A 13093-nucleotide genomic window follows, 5' to 3' on the forward strand; every position below is an offset into this window, starting at 1 on the left:
TGCTTTTCTTTGAAAGGTTCTGGGATTAGTAAGGGTAGGGACACCAGGCGGCCTACAACACCATATCAAGTTGGAGTCAAATAAAAAATGGTTCTTGATGTAGTCAATCTTAAGAACAGCATGTTATGAGCATGAATATTTTTTCAGTAAATGTTGACAGTAATATAAGAGGGCCATCATGATATCATAGGAAAGTAACATACTACTGTAACAGCCGATTGTAGCGATGACTGGAGTAGGCCAGCAATACGTCCAGCCATAGAAGGAGTCGACAGCGTAAATGAAGCCCTTGTGTTCAATGGCATCAGAGAACCATGGAGGATGTATGATCCTGTGATGGACGTGCAGATTTATCCACTTACCGCAGTGACCTGTCAGATAGGTGAGACCGCGGTTGAAGAATGCAATTAGCCTGAAGTCTTTATAATTCGCAGATCTTGTGGGCACTTGGCAGATTACAACCTTGAGCAAATCAAACTTGGTATCATGTTGGCTACTGTAAGATTCCGAGTATTCTGGGCCGCGGTACCAAAGTAGTGCAGTGTTAATCGAAGGAAGGGGGATCAATCGTTGGGTGTAGACCTCCACGAGCATCCAGCTGCCGCTACCGTTGACGAGCACCATCCAAGACGTGTTCATGCTGACCCAGTACATACCGTTAATGTAGTTGAGGGTGACGGGGATTGGATCGCAGTCAAGGGGGTTGATGCTCGCCACCCTATGATCGTTATGCTATGTGACACGCTGTTCTGAAGATCAGGCGTCATCAGCAAGCAAGGTGCTGGCTTAAAAAGCTCCGGCCTGAGGGCTTTGAGTAAACGGTACAGCCCCGACGAGCACGCGGCGAGCGGCATGGTACTGAGATTGTCCACACACAAAACAATGAGCTTTACAACACTTTCTCGACAAACACACCGCAAAAAGAGTTAGGACACCACACATATTGTCCTTACCCAGCTTCCCCGTCAGGCACCCATCTGGTTCAAGCCGTCAGCCAATCTCCACAGCTTAATAAATAGTAACGTCTAACTGAGCCGGTTAGTTAGATGCGTACACTTGGTGTAGTAGGATCTTTATTTAGTTTGATGCATACACTTGTTCTTTTTTGGTAGCCCTTTTGTAATAATGGCTGATGTTTGGTTTGGAAGAGAGGGATGCGTCTTCACTCTTCTGGCCTGCTTACTGCTTCTGTTGCACCCCCAACCCTGGTTGTTGCTGCTGCTGTTTTCAATGTACAATCAGTAGTATATTTCGTCTGTTGGTTGAATAAATGTGTCGTTAGAATGACAAACATAGTGTTTTGGAAGTCGTTGCACGGTTCGATCCTTAGTGCCCCGTACCATACGTAACGCATACTATTTTTCGTAACACATTTTCCACTTGTTGATAACATGTGGCCCACTGATGAAGGCCCAATAGAGGAGCCCATAATTAACTGGAAGGGAGGCTCTCACATGAATCCGGCCCAGGTACATGCTCATGGTCCCCTAAACATAAATAAGTTAATAAATAAATAAAGCTAAATGCTCATGCACCAGTTCTTTAAATTCATGATTTAACAGGAGGATATTATTTCCTATGATAGTGTCGTTACATTCAGTCGATATTATTCTTAGGCAAAGATAGCAACCAGTCTTCTTTCTCCCAGCATTTTCTTCCTACAACCAGCGGACCCATGCAAATCGTAGTCAACGTCGTAAATAGCTCCGGTCCATTTTTATTTTTCAATAGGAACGTCCAACCCAGCCCAGCACATTGGCGACAACACTTTATCCTCCGCCTTGGTGCGCTCGCCGCGCGGCGCCGTCCGGCCCTGTCAACATAGTTTTTTTTGAAATGGTCCCTGTCAACATAATGAATCGGGAGAGAAATGTAGTTGTGAGTATGACAGTACGGACCCACCAGGTCCACTCCCGAACAAACAAGCAAGCGCCTCTTTTACTACTCAGATGCACCCCTCGTTTTTTTACTCTAATCCACCCTGCTGATATCTGGGACCCACATCATTTTTAACATATAGTCAATTAACGACATAATTGCACAACTTTTTTTGAGTAGTAATTCGGAGGAGCAGGCTATAAACTGGGTTGTGCGGTCTCTGTAGTCCATTTAACAACATGACCAGCCCAGCAGGTTTTTCTTTGGGAAAATAGGTAGGCCATTATTTCTTTTTGAAGAATACCCAAGCTAGGCCTATTTGTTTTCTTCGACTTACTGGGCTGCAAATCTTTCAAGACGAGGAGGGATGCATTCCGGCCTGGCCAAAGAGTATGGTCAATGTCTGTTAAAAGTAATATCAAAGGGGTTGAAAATTCCAAAAAAATTATAGCAAATGGGATATTAGTTTTTTTTGTTCTTCACCGATATTTTATAGTATTTCATTGGACTTAACATGACATAATACTAATTTATTTTTAAATTTGTTTTAGTATGGCTACTAATTTTTGGATTAAGAATATTTTGTTCCCCAGCAAAAATTTGCGAATTTTCAAAATTTCGCACATATTTAGTTAATTTTTTAACCCTCGTACTGACCAGAAAATGGGCAGCAATTCTAAAAATGGAAAACAGGCTGCAATAAATTCCATATGAATTAGAAAATGAGTAAAAATTATAAAAATAATAGCAAATGGGCTGTACACGCCACAGATTTCGAGGCTGACTTGTTTACGCAAGGCTTTGTTAGTCAACACACGATTCTAGCAGGAGTGACTGTTGGATGTCCATCCAACGACCGACGTGCTTCTTCAATATCTGATCTTCCTGCTCCAGCCGCCTAAACTAGCGCCGATAGGACTGCCTGCTCCCTCCTCTTGTGGCCTGCTGTGATGCCGCGCAGGCTTCCCCAGCCCACCCTACTCCCTCCGCTAGTCTGGCCGCACGCAATCAACTGCCTCCTTATTACGCGAAAATAATGATTCCTCCCACTGACATCTGGGGCGCACCGGTTGGGAGGCTGACCTGTTGGCCTACTAAGTTGACGCATACACAGGGCTTTTAAACTTACTCAACAAACGATTGTAGCAGCAGTAACCATTGGATTTGAATCAAACGGTCCTGCTGCTTCTTCAAGTGCTGCTCTTCTTGCACCAGCTGCCCAAACCAGCACTGGCGAGACCGCCTGCTCCTACCTCCAGTGGCCGATTGTGCTGCCGTTGAGGCCTCACCGCCCCTACTACTCCCACCGCTAGCCAGGGCCTGCGGCGACGGCAGCCTCACACCGCAGCCAAACCAGTGAACCCTCATACTCCTCTTCGCGTGGGCATCTGATACGTCTCCAACGTATCTATAATTTTTGATTGTTCCATGCTATTATATTACCTGCTTTGGATGTTTATGGGCTTTACTTTACACTTCTATATCATTTTTGGGACTAACCTACTAACCGGAGGCCCAACCCGAATTGCTGTTTTTTTTTCCTATTTCAGTGTTTCGAAGAAAAGGAATATCAAACAGAGTCCAAACGCGATGAAACCTTCGGGAAAGATCTTTTTGGAACAAATGCAAACCTGGAGACTTGGAGTGGAAGTCACGCAACAACCGAGGCGGCCATGAGGGTGCCCGGTGCCCCCCCTACAGGTGGGCGCGCCTCCCACCCTCGTGGTCCCCTCAAGCGTCCACAGACCTACTTCTTCCTCCTATATATATCCATGTACCCTGAAACCATCGAGGGGCACCACAAAAAACTATTTCCACCGCCATAACCTTTTGTATCCGCGAGATCACATCTTGGAGCCTTCGCCGGTGCTCCACCGGAGGGGGAATCGACCACGGAGGGCCTCTACATCATCTCCAAGGCCCTTCCGGTGAGTTGTGAGTATTTTACCACAGACCTTCGGGTTCATAGTTATTAGCTAGATGGCTTCTTCTCTCTCTTTGATTCTCAATACAAAGTTCTCCTCGGTCTTCTTGGAGATCTATTCGATGTAACTCTTTTTGCGGTGTGTTTGTCGAGATCCGATGAATTGTGGGTTTATTATCAAGTTTATCTATGAGAAATATTTGAATCTCCTCTGAATTCTTTTATGTGTGATTAAGTTATCTTTGCAAGTCTCTTCGAATTATCAGTTTGGTTTGGCCTACTAGATTGATCTTTCTTGCCATGGGAGAAGTGCTTAGCTTTGGGTTCAATCGTGCGGTGTCCTTACCCAGTGACAGAAAGGGTTGCAAGGCACGTATCAGATGCCCACGCGAAGAGGAGTACGAGGGTTCACTGGTTTGGCTGTTGTGTGAGGCTGCCGTCGCCGCAGGCCCTGGCTAGCGGTGGGAGTAGTAGGGGCGGTGAGGCCTCAACGGCAGCACAGCCGGCCACTGGAGGCAGGAGCAGGCGGTCTCGCCAGCGCTGGTTTGGGCGGCTGGTGCAAGAAGAGCAGCACTTGAAGAAGCAGCAGGACCGTTCGATTCAAATCCAATGGTTACTGCTGCTACAATCGTTTGTTGAGTAAGTTGAAAAGCCCTGCGTATGCGTCAACTTAGTAGGCCAACAGGTCAGCCTCCCAACCGGTGCGCCCCAGATGTCAGTGGGAGGAATCATTATTTTCACGTAATAAGGAGGCAGTTGATTGCGTGCGGCCAGGCCAGCGGAGGGAGTAGGGTGGGCTGGGGAAGCCTGCGCGGCATCACAGCGGGCTACAAGAGGAGGGAGCAGGCAGTCCTATCGGCGCTAGTTTAGGCGGCTGGAGCAGGAAGATCAGATATTGAAGAAGCACGTCGGTCGTTGGATGGACATCCAACAGTCACTCCTGCTAGAATCGTGTGTTGACTAACAAAGCCTTGCGTAAACAAGTCAGCCTCGAAATCTGTGGCGTGTACAACCCATTTGCTATTATTTTTATAATTTTACTCATTTTCTAATTCATATGGAAATTATTGCATCCCGTTTTCCATTTTTAGAATTGCTGCCCATTTTCTGGTCAGTACCAGGGTTAAAAAATTAACTAAATATGTGCGAAATTTTGAAAATTCGCAAATTTTTGCTGGGGAACAAAATATTCTTAATCCAAAAATTAGTAGCCATACTAAAACAAATTTAAAAATAAATTAGTACTATGTCATGTTAAATCCAATGAAATACTATAAAATATTAGTGAAGAACAAAAAAAAGAAACTAATATCCCATTTGCTAATTTTTTTTGGAATTTTCAACCCCTTTGATATTACTTTTAACAGACATTGACCATACTCTTTGGCCAGGCCGGAATGCATCCCTCCTCGTCTTGAAAGATTTGCAGCCCAGTAAGTCGAAGAAAACAAATAGGCCTAGCTTGGGTATTCTTCAAAAAGAAATAATGGCCTACCTATTTTCCCAAAGAAAAACATGCTGGGCTGGTCATGTTGTTAAACGGACTACAGAGACCGCACAACCCAGTTTATAGCCTGCTCCTCCGAATTACTACTCAAAAAAAAGTTGTGCAATTATGTCGTTAATTGACTATACGTTAAAAATGATGTGGGTCCCAGATATCAGCAGGGTGGATTAGAGTAAAAAAACGAGGGGTGCATCTGAGTAGTAAAAGAGGCGCTTGCTTGTGTTCGGGAGTGGACCTGGTGGGTCCGTACTGTCATACTCACAACTACATTTCTCTCCCGATTCATTATGTTGACAGGGACCGTTTCGAAAAAAAACTATGTTGACAGGGCCGGACGGCGCCGCGCGGCGAGCGCACCAAGGCGGAGGATAAAGTGTTGTCGCCAATGTGCTGGGCTGGGTTGGACATTCCTATTGAAAAATAAAAATGGACCGGAACTATTTACGATGTTGACTACGATTTGCATGGGTCCGCTGGTTGCAGGAAGAAAATGCTGGGAGAAAGAAGACTGGTCGCTATCTTTGCCTAAGAATAATATCGACTGAATGTAACGACACTATCATAGGAAATAATATCCTCCTGTTAAATCATGAATTTAAAGAACTGGTGCATGAGCATTTAGCTTTATTTATTTATTACTTATTTATGTTTAGGGGACCATGAGCATGTACCTGGGCCGGATTCATGTGAGAGCCTCCCTTCCAGTTAATTATGGGCTCCTCTATTGGGCCTTCATCAGTGGGCTGCATGTTATCAACAAGTGGAAAATGTGTTCCGTACGAAAAATAGTATGCGTTACGTATGGTACGGGGCACTAAGGATCGAACTGTGCAACGACTTCCAAAACATTGTGTTTGTCATTCTAACAACACATTTATTCAACCAACAGACGAAATATACTACTGATTGTACATTGAAAACAGCAGCAGCAACAACCAGGGCTGGGGGTGCAACAGAAGCAGTAAGCAGGCCAGAAGAGTGAAGACGCATCTCTCTCTTCCAAACCAAACATCAGCCATTATTACAAAAGGGCTACCAAAAAAGAACAAGTGTATGCATCAAACTAAATAAAGATCCTACTACACCAAGTGTACGCATCTAACTAACTGGCTCAGTTAGACATTACTATTTATTAAGCTGTGGAGATTGGCTGACGGCTTGAACCAGATGGGTGCCTGACGGGGAAACTCCAGCCAGCAGGTCGAAGTCTGATACTTGCGACCCTCTCTCCTACTTTGGGCTGCAGAGCATGGCGGCACATATCAGGGTATGGTGCATGCAGAGACGCATGGTACGCTGTGTACACACAGTTTTGCCTGATGAACGAAACCGCGCTGCCATCATGATCCTTGCCGTCGGTTATCTCCTGGTTAATCGGATAATTCAGTCCGACAAACAGAGAGCGTGTACCAAGGCTACTTACCAGCCTCCAGTCAAAAATTCCTGAAGGCCCAGAGAAGCTGGGATCCTGCTCAAAGACCTTGCAGTGACTATGATTGTATTCCGCGAAACAACACGTTCGGTACGTGCAAACGATCATCAATCGTTCGCCATCGTCTGATCGAGCCAGGAACCACCTGCAACTGCCATGCTGCTTTTCTTTGAAAGGTTCTGGGATTAGGAAGGGTAGGGACACCAGGCGGCCTACAACATCATATCAAGTTGGAGTCAAATAAAAAAGGGTTCTTGATGTAGTCAATCTTAAGAACAGCATGTTATGAGCATGAATATTTTTTCAGTAAATGTTGACAGTAATATAAGCAAGCCATCATGATATCATAGGAAAGTAACATACTGCTGTAACAGCCGATTGTAGCGATGACTGGAGTAGGCCAGCAATACGTCCAGCCATAGAAGGAGTCGACAGCGTAAATGAAGCCCTTGTGTTCAATGGCATCAGAGAACCATGGAGGATGTATGATCCTGTGATGGACGTGCAGATTTATCCACTTACCGCAGTGACCTGTCAGATAGGCGAGACCGCGGTTGAAGAATGCAATTAGCCTGAAGTCTTTATAATTCGCAGATCTTGTGGGCACTTGGCAGATTACAACCTTGAGCAAATCAAACTTGGTATCATGTTGGCTACTGTAAGATTCCGAGTATTCTGGGCCGCGGTACCAAAGCAGTGCAGTGTTAATCAAAGGAAGGGGGATCAATCGTTGGGTGTAGACCTTCACGAGCATCCAGCTGCTGCTACCGTTGACGAGCACCATCCAAGACGTGTTCATGCCGACCCAGTACATACCGTTAATGTAGTTGAGGGTGACGGGGATTGGATCGCAGTCAAGGGGGTTGATGCTCGCCACTGTATGAGCGTTATGATGTGTGACACGCTGTTCTGAAGATCAGGCGGCATCAGCAAGCAAGGTGCTGGCTTAAAAAGCTCCGGCCTGAGGGCTTTGAGTAAACGGTACAGCCCCGACGAGCACGCGGCGAGCGGCATGGTACTGAGATTGTCCACACACAAAACAATGAGCTTTATTACCTCTGTGGGGAGCGAATTCTAGCCACTCTTTCGGCGGACGCTGCTCGGTTCTGCCATTGTTAGTGCTTGGGTTTCGGACGAGGGGGGGAGGCGCCTTAGCGGGGATGGAAGATTGGACGAGATTATGTGCAGACAAAGATGGAGAAGTGAATATGTGCTACGGGAAGTGGACAGGTGATGATGACTACAACATGCTGCTTGACTTACGAGACACATACCAACAGCGTAGGGTCATATCGATGCCAGACAACTTGCTTGAGTTATCACAGTACTGGTACTCCCTACAGTACCTACTACTATGCCCTAACTTGCTTGAGTAGAGTAGTAGAGTAGGACTCTGCTCTACTACTAGCACCGGAGGAGTAGTATATTCTAATCTAAAATAGTTACAAACTTCAATGTCCGAGCATGGAACGACTATGAACCGTGCTAACTCCAATCCCAAGCAAACGTTCGCTGGGAGACATGGCAGTTGCAAATGCCCGCGACGCAGTTACAGTATGCGTGTATGGATTAAAAACAGGCCACCATCAGATGGAAATCTGATGGTTACGTGGGATTCTCCAGGATTGAGCTCGTGCCGAACAATCGCCAGATATCATTACTAAAAAGGTTAAAACACCCAGGGCAATAACTTGGACCGGCTGACCACTAACAATGATACTAACATCCCGTCAAAAAAATGATACTAGCATAGTTGTAAAATGGTCAAAGAACATGTCTACATGGTGTTTGGAATTATATGCAAAAAATTAGCAAGATGCTCGTGCATTGCACGGCACACCATCATCACCAACTCGGTTTTTTCGCTACTCCTACTCCTATAAAAGACTCAGTTGGTGATGATGGAGGCGAGGAGGCGTGTTCAGCTGAGCATGCAGCGGACGGCACAGTACTATTCGATTTGTTATAAAAACAAACAAGAGTAGTAGAGATAGAGATAAGAGTAGAGATAGAGACTTAGGGAGGAGCACGAGGTTGTGGGAGATAAGGATGAACGAGGCAAGGCCTTATCTACAAATGTGGAGAGAGGTGCGGGTATCTTTTGTAAAATTGTCATAGTTGGCTTTCTATCCATCAGATATAGATCGGACGGTCTATATTACAAGATGGAAGGCACACCATCATCACCAACTCGGTTTTCTATGAGAGTAGAGACTAGGGAGTACTAGTAAGGACACCATCTACTGCTTCATGTGCTACTCCTGCGCTCCATTCGGCGGCCGCAACGTCCCCTACAGCCACTCCCTCCTGCGCTCCATTCGGCGAGCGCTGTTGAAATTTGGGGAGCGCACTCTCGCGGCTGTTGGCAGCCACGACTTCACCGACGATGACTTCTTCCCCGACCTTGGCAACCTCTTGCTCAACGACATGGGCGACAACCTCAATGCCAACGGTGCTGCTCCCGTTGCATTGTATGTGTTTCTGTCCTTCCTGTTCGAAATCGTGGTAGAATTCATGTTTCTACTCTGTATCCTACTACTATGCTAGTCCACATGATTAGTTTCATCTCTGTTATAGCCGTCATGATTTATTTTGTGCTTATTTGGATTAAATCTCGTAGTAACTTGCTCATATATTCAACTGGCGCAACGTCCCCTACAGCCACTCCTGTTTCATGGATGGTCTGGTCGATGCCTCCAAGGAGCCCTTCGTCTACTGCTATGAGTGCCCGATGCCATTTTGGGGCTCGCCGGCATACATGGTGCATCACCTCACGGATGCGTGCAGCGGTCACTACTGGCCCTTGGCGGACAACATCAAGTACGAGACATGCTACCTGTTCACCATGCCGAAGTCTCTAGAGGATCACCACCGCCTGCTAGTCTCGGAGGAGGACGGCAGTGTCTTCCTCTTGATCGTGGGCACCGGCGAGGCCCGCGCAGGCTGGCGCCCCGTCTCTGTAGTGTGCGTCAGGGGCGATGCCGCTAACGCTGACATTGACACGAGGCCGATGTACGGCTGCGTGCTCAGTGTTGCTACCCCTCCGGGTCACGTGGGCGGCGACACCGGCTACATCAAACGGACTTGGACTCTGCGGAGCTGGGACCTTCCCGCCAATGTGGACTTGGAAAACCCATGGTCTTATTTACCTGCCAACGCGGTGCACAGGGACTCCAAGGAGGTTCACCTGGACATACACATTATCAAGTTAAATGTTGATCATTAGTCTTCTCTCAATGTAATCCGATGTTTAAGCATGTGGAGACTTCCATGCATGATCTTCCTCTATTGGAGTATCACGCATGAATAAAGCTGTATCTATTTATGCTTTAGTCTAGAATCTTCCATTTATGAACTTTTACTACAGTACTGGTGAAAGACTTACTATGAACCATTTCTTACATATCCTCTGCCCCTTCCAAGTCATCCTGATTTAATCCCTCCGTCTAGGTGTATAAGGGCATGGTTAATACTTAATAGTATAGCCAATGGTTGACTACAAGAAAGTGCCATGTCATCTGTAGCCAACATGTATAACAATCGATACTCAAAAACTAATTCTTAAAGATCATTTCTTGCAAAGCAAAATAAGTGTTATTTCTTCACAAATTTTGGATGCAGGTTGAACAGTTGAACGCTTTTGTTTGCAAAAGATACCTTTTTATCTATTTCACCTGGATGTTTGTGAGCTCTAGAGATGAAATAATATCCGAAGAAACCTATCGATACCCGTTACACATGAGATGACCCCCACATCCTTTGTCAAAATAAACAACTCCCCAATCGATGCATTTCACTCCTCCGTGCAATGCACGGGCACCTTACTACTATAGATTAGTACGACCAAAAATTGAACTAACATTATATATAGTACGATAAATGCTATTGCATGTCACCTAAAATTATATCATTCAAAACTATGTTCAAATACGAATCCAACGATATAGTTTTTGTTGACATGCACTAACATTTTGTTAGTTAAATCTTCAGTCAAATTCAATGGGGGGCTAATAAACCATGACCGATGTAGTACAAGTGTAGAGGGCGGCGCTGCATGGGAGTCTCACCCCGCTCGTGGCGCGGCAGTAAAGCCGTCATATCACAAAACCCAACCACTGCCAGTAATAAGTGGCCTGGTAAAATAAACGGACAAGCAACCATCACATCCCTCCATCTTTTTTGCATTTCATCTCTTTGCATTTACTTTCTTCGGTTCATCGCGCACACTTGATCCCTAGCTACTACTCCTAGTATCCCTAGCTACTACTCCTAGGGACAGTTCTTTTGGCGGCTTAAAAAATAAGCTATCTCTTCCCCGGCTTTTCCCATAAGACTAGTCACAGTGGAGAGTAACATTAAGGTGCCTCACTCATTTATTTGGGCTTCTAAACTACTACTAGTACTCCCTTCATTTTTATATACAAGGCCACAAACTCAAATGACAGGTACCAAGATAAAAATCAGTGTGTGCTTTACAAGTCAATTTATTTTCTCGTTTATCGGGTTAATTAATAGGGTGCATGCACATTAGAAGAAATTGAGTGGCCGTGAGAGAGGAAGTAGATGAGTTTGTCATTATCATCCAGTACATGCATGCTAGTAATTAAGCCATGGGTTACTAGTACGAGGAAACACCATTAATATTTGTCTCGATTACTATTGGTGGCCTTGTATAGATGCAAAATGTATTTTTTATAGTGGCCTTGTATACAAAAATGGAGGGAGTACCTCCGTCCTGGTTTATTCGTCACCATTGTAATTTGTGGTAAATTTGGACCAAATATTTAACTGATAAAATGTTAGTGCATGTGACATCACAAACATTTCATTAGTTAAATTTATGATCAAAATTTGACACGGATTACAATGGGGACCAATAAACCAAGACAGAGCTAGTAGTAATGGGATTACTAGTAATCTAGAAGCCTAAACGAACTGGCCCCTGGTACTCCTACTAGTAGTACTAGTACTCAAGTTGGAATTCCAATTGCACGGCACAACTTGTTAGGGAAAAAATTCGATACAGGGGGTAGGAAGCGGTTTGGGAATTTGCATGCCTTTTCGACCAGTGAGATACTCCGTACAAAGTACGATAGAGAAATAACCACAGAGAAGGAAGCTAAAATTAAACAATCAAACGAGCATTTTTGCATTTGTTTTGCATTGAATCGTTTCACAAGCTTGACTAGTGTTGTTTTTCTACTTTTACAAAAACCGCATCGTAATGTTAAAATGTGCATTTGCCCGTACATAAGTAATAGTAGTACTCCCTCCGTCTAGGTGTATAAAGTCTTCCCTCCTTCTTGGTCATGGTGCACAACCAAAGATGACTTATTCACCTGGATGGAGGCAGTAGCACAGTCTGCAAGCATATATAGAGAGAGACGTGTAGTGCGATAGTATATAGTACTAAAGTTTGTGCTGTATGCACCTACTTACAAAATGCGTACGGATGCACAAGGTTTCCAAACTTTCCCTCTTACATACTTAATTAAGGACGCTAATAATTCCCGAACGTTCGGGATTTATCTTTTGCATCCCAAAACTAATGAGATCACCTTACGAAACTAAATTATACTCCTACAAAAAGCCACGGCGCTCTCAGGAGCGCTTGCGGCGTGCCATGAGTGCCCTGGTGCGCAGCCATTTCCCAGCGCACCGACACAACGCCTCTTCCTCAGCCTTGCAACTCGCGAGGAACTTGGCAGCTTGCCGGCAGGTGAGCACGATCTCACCGGTGTGGTGATCCGGCGCCAGCAGGTACTCCTCCTCGCTGGAAGCATGCACCCGGTCCATGTACCGCCAAGCATAGATGATGCGCTTGGGCCTGACTGCACTCAGGGCTTTGGCACGGGTGTCCTCCGCCACCCTCACGGCCCTTGCACGAGCCTTCTGCCAAAGAGCCAATTGCTTGACTCTCTCGGACGCGACATAGACCTGCCAGGCAGCTTGCCCCGTGGCGCGCTTCTCTTCCTCGGCCTTCTTCTCCGCCTCTATTTTGGCATGCTCTGCCGGCGGCAAAGCCTCCCACATGGCGACATCCATTTATTTCCAAATCTCCTCAAGGCTGGGGGGGCTCGGCGGGTGGCGTGGCGTTCTCCTCGTAGAGGGGAGCTGATGCATCCTCCGACGCGCGTGCTAGCGAGATTGGGAACGCCAACGCGTCCACCTCGACGAGTTGCGGCGAGGAGTGGAACGCCAACGCATCCTCCTCGACTAGTGGCGGCGAGGAACGAAACGGCGACACGTGACCGTCCGGGCGGTGCAGTGAGGGGAGCCTAGGGCTTGAGAGGTGCCATGGTGGTCGACGTGAGAGGGAGGGGGAGGAGATAGCGATGAACGTGAGCGTTCT

This window comes from Triticum aestivum, chromosome 1B (assembly GCF_018294505.1).
Source record: "Triticum aestivum cultivar Chinese Spring chromosome 1B, IWGSC CS RefSeq v2.1, whole genome shotgun sequence".
In the NCBI taxonomy this organism is placed as follows: domain Eukaryota; kingdom Viridiplantae; phylum Streptophyta; class Magnoliopsida; order Poales; family Poaceae; genus Triticum; species Triticum aestivum.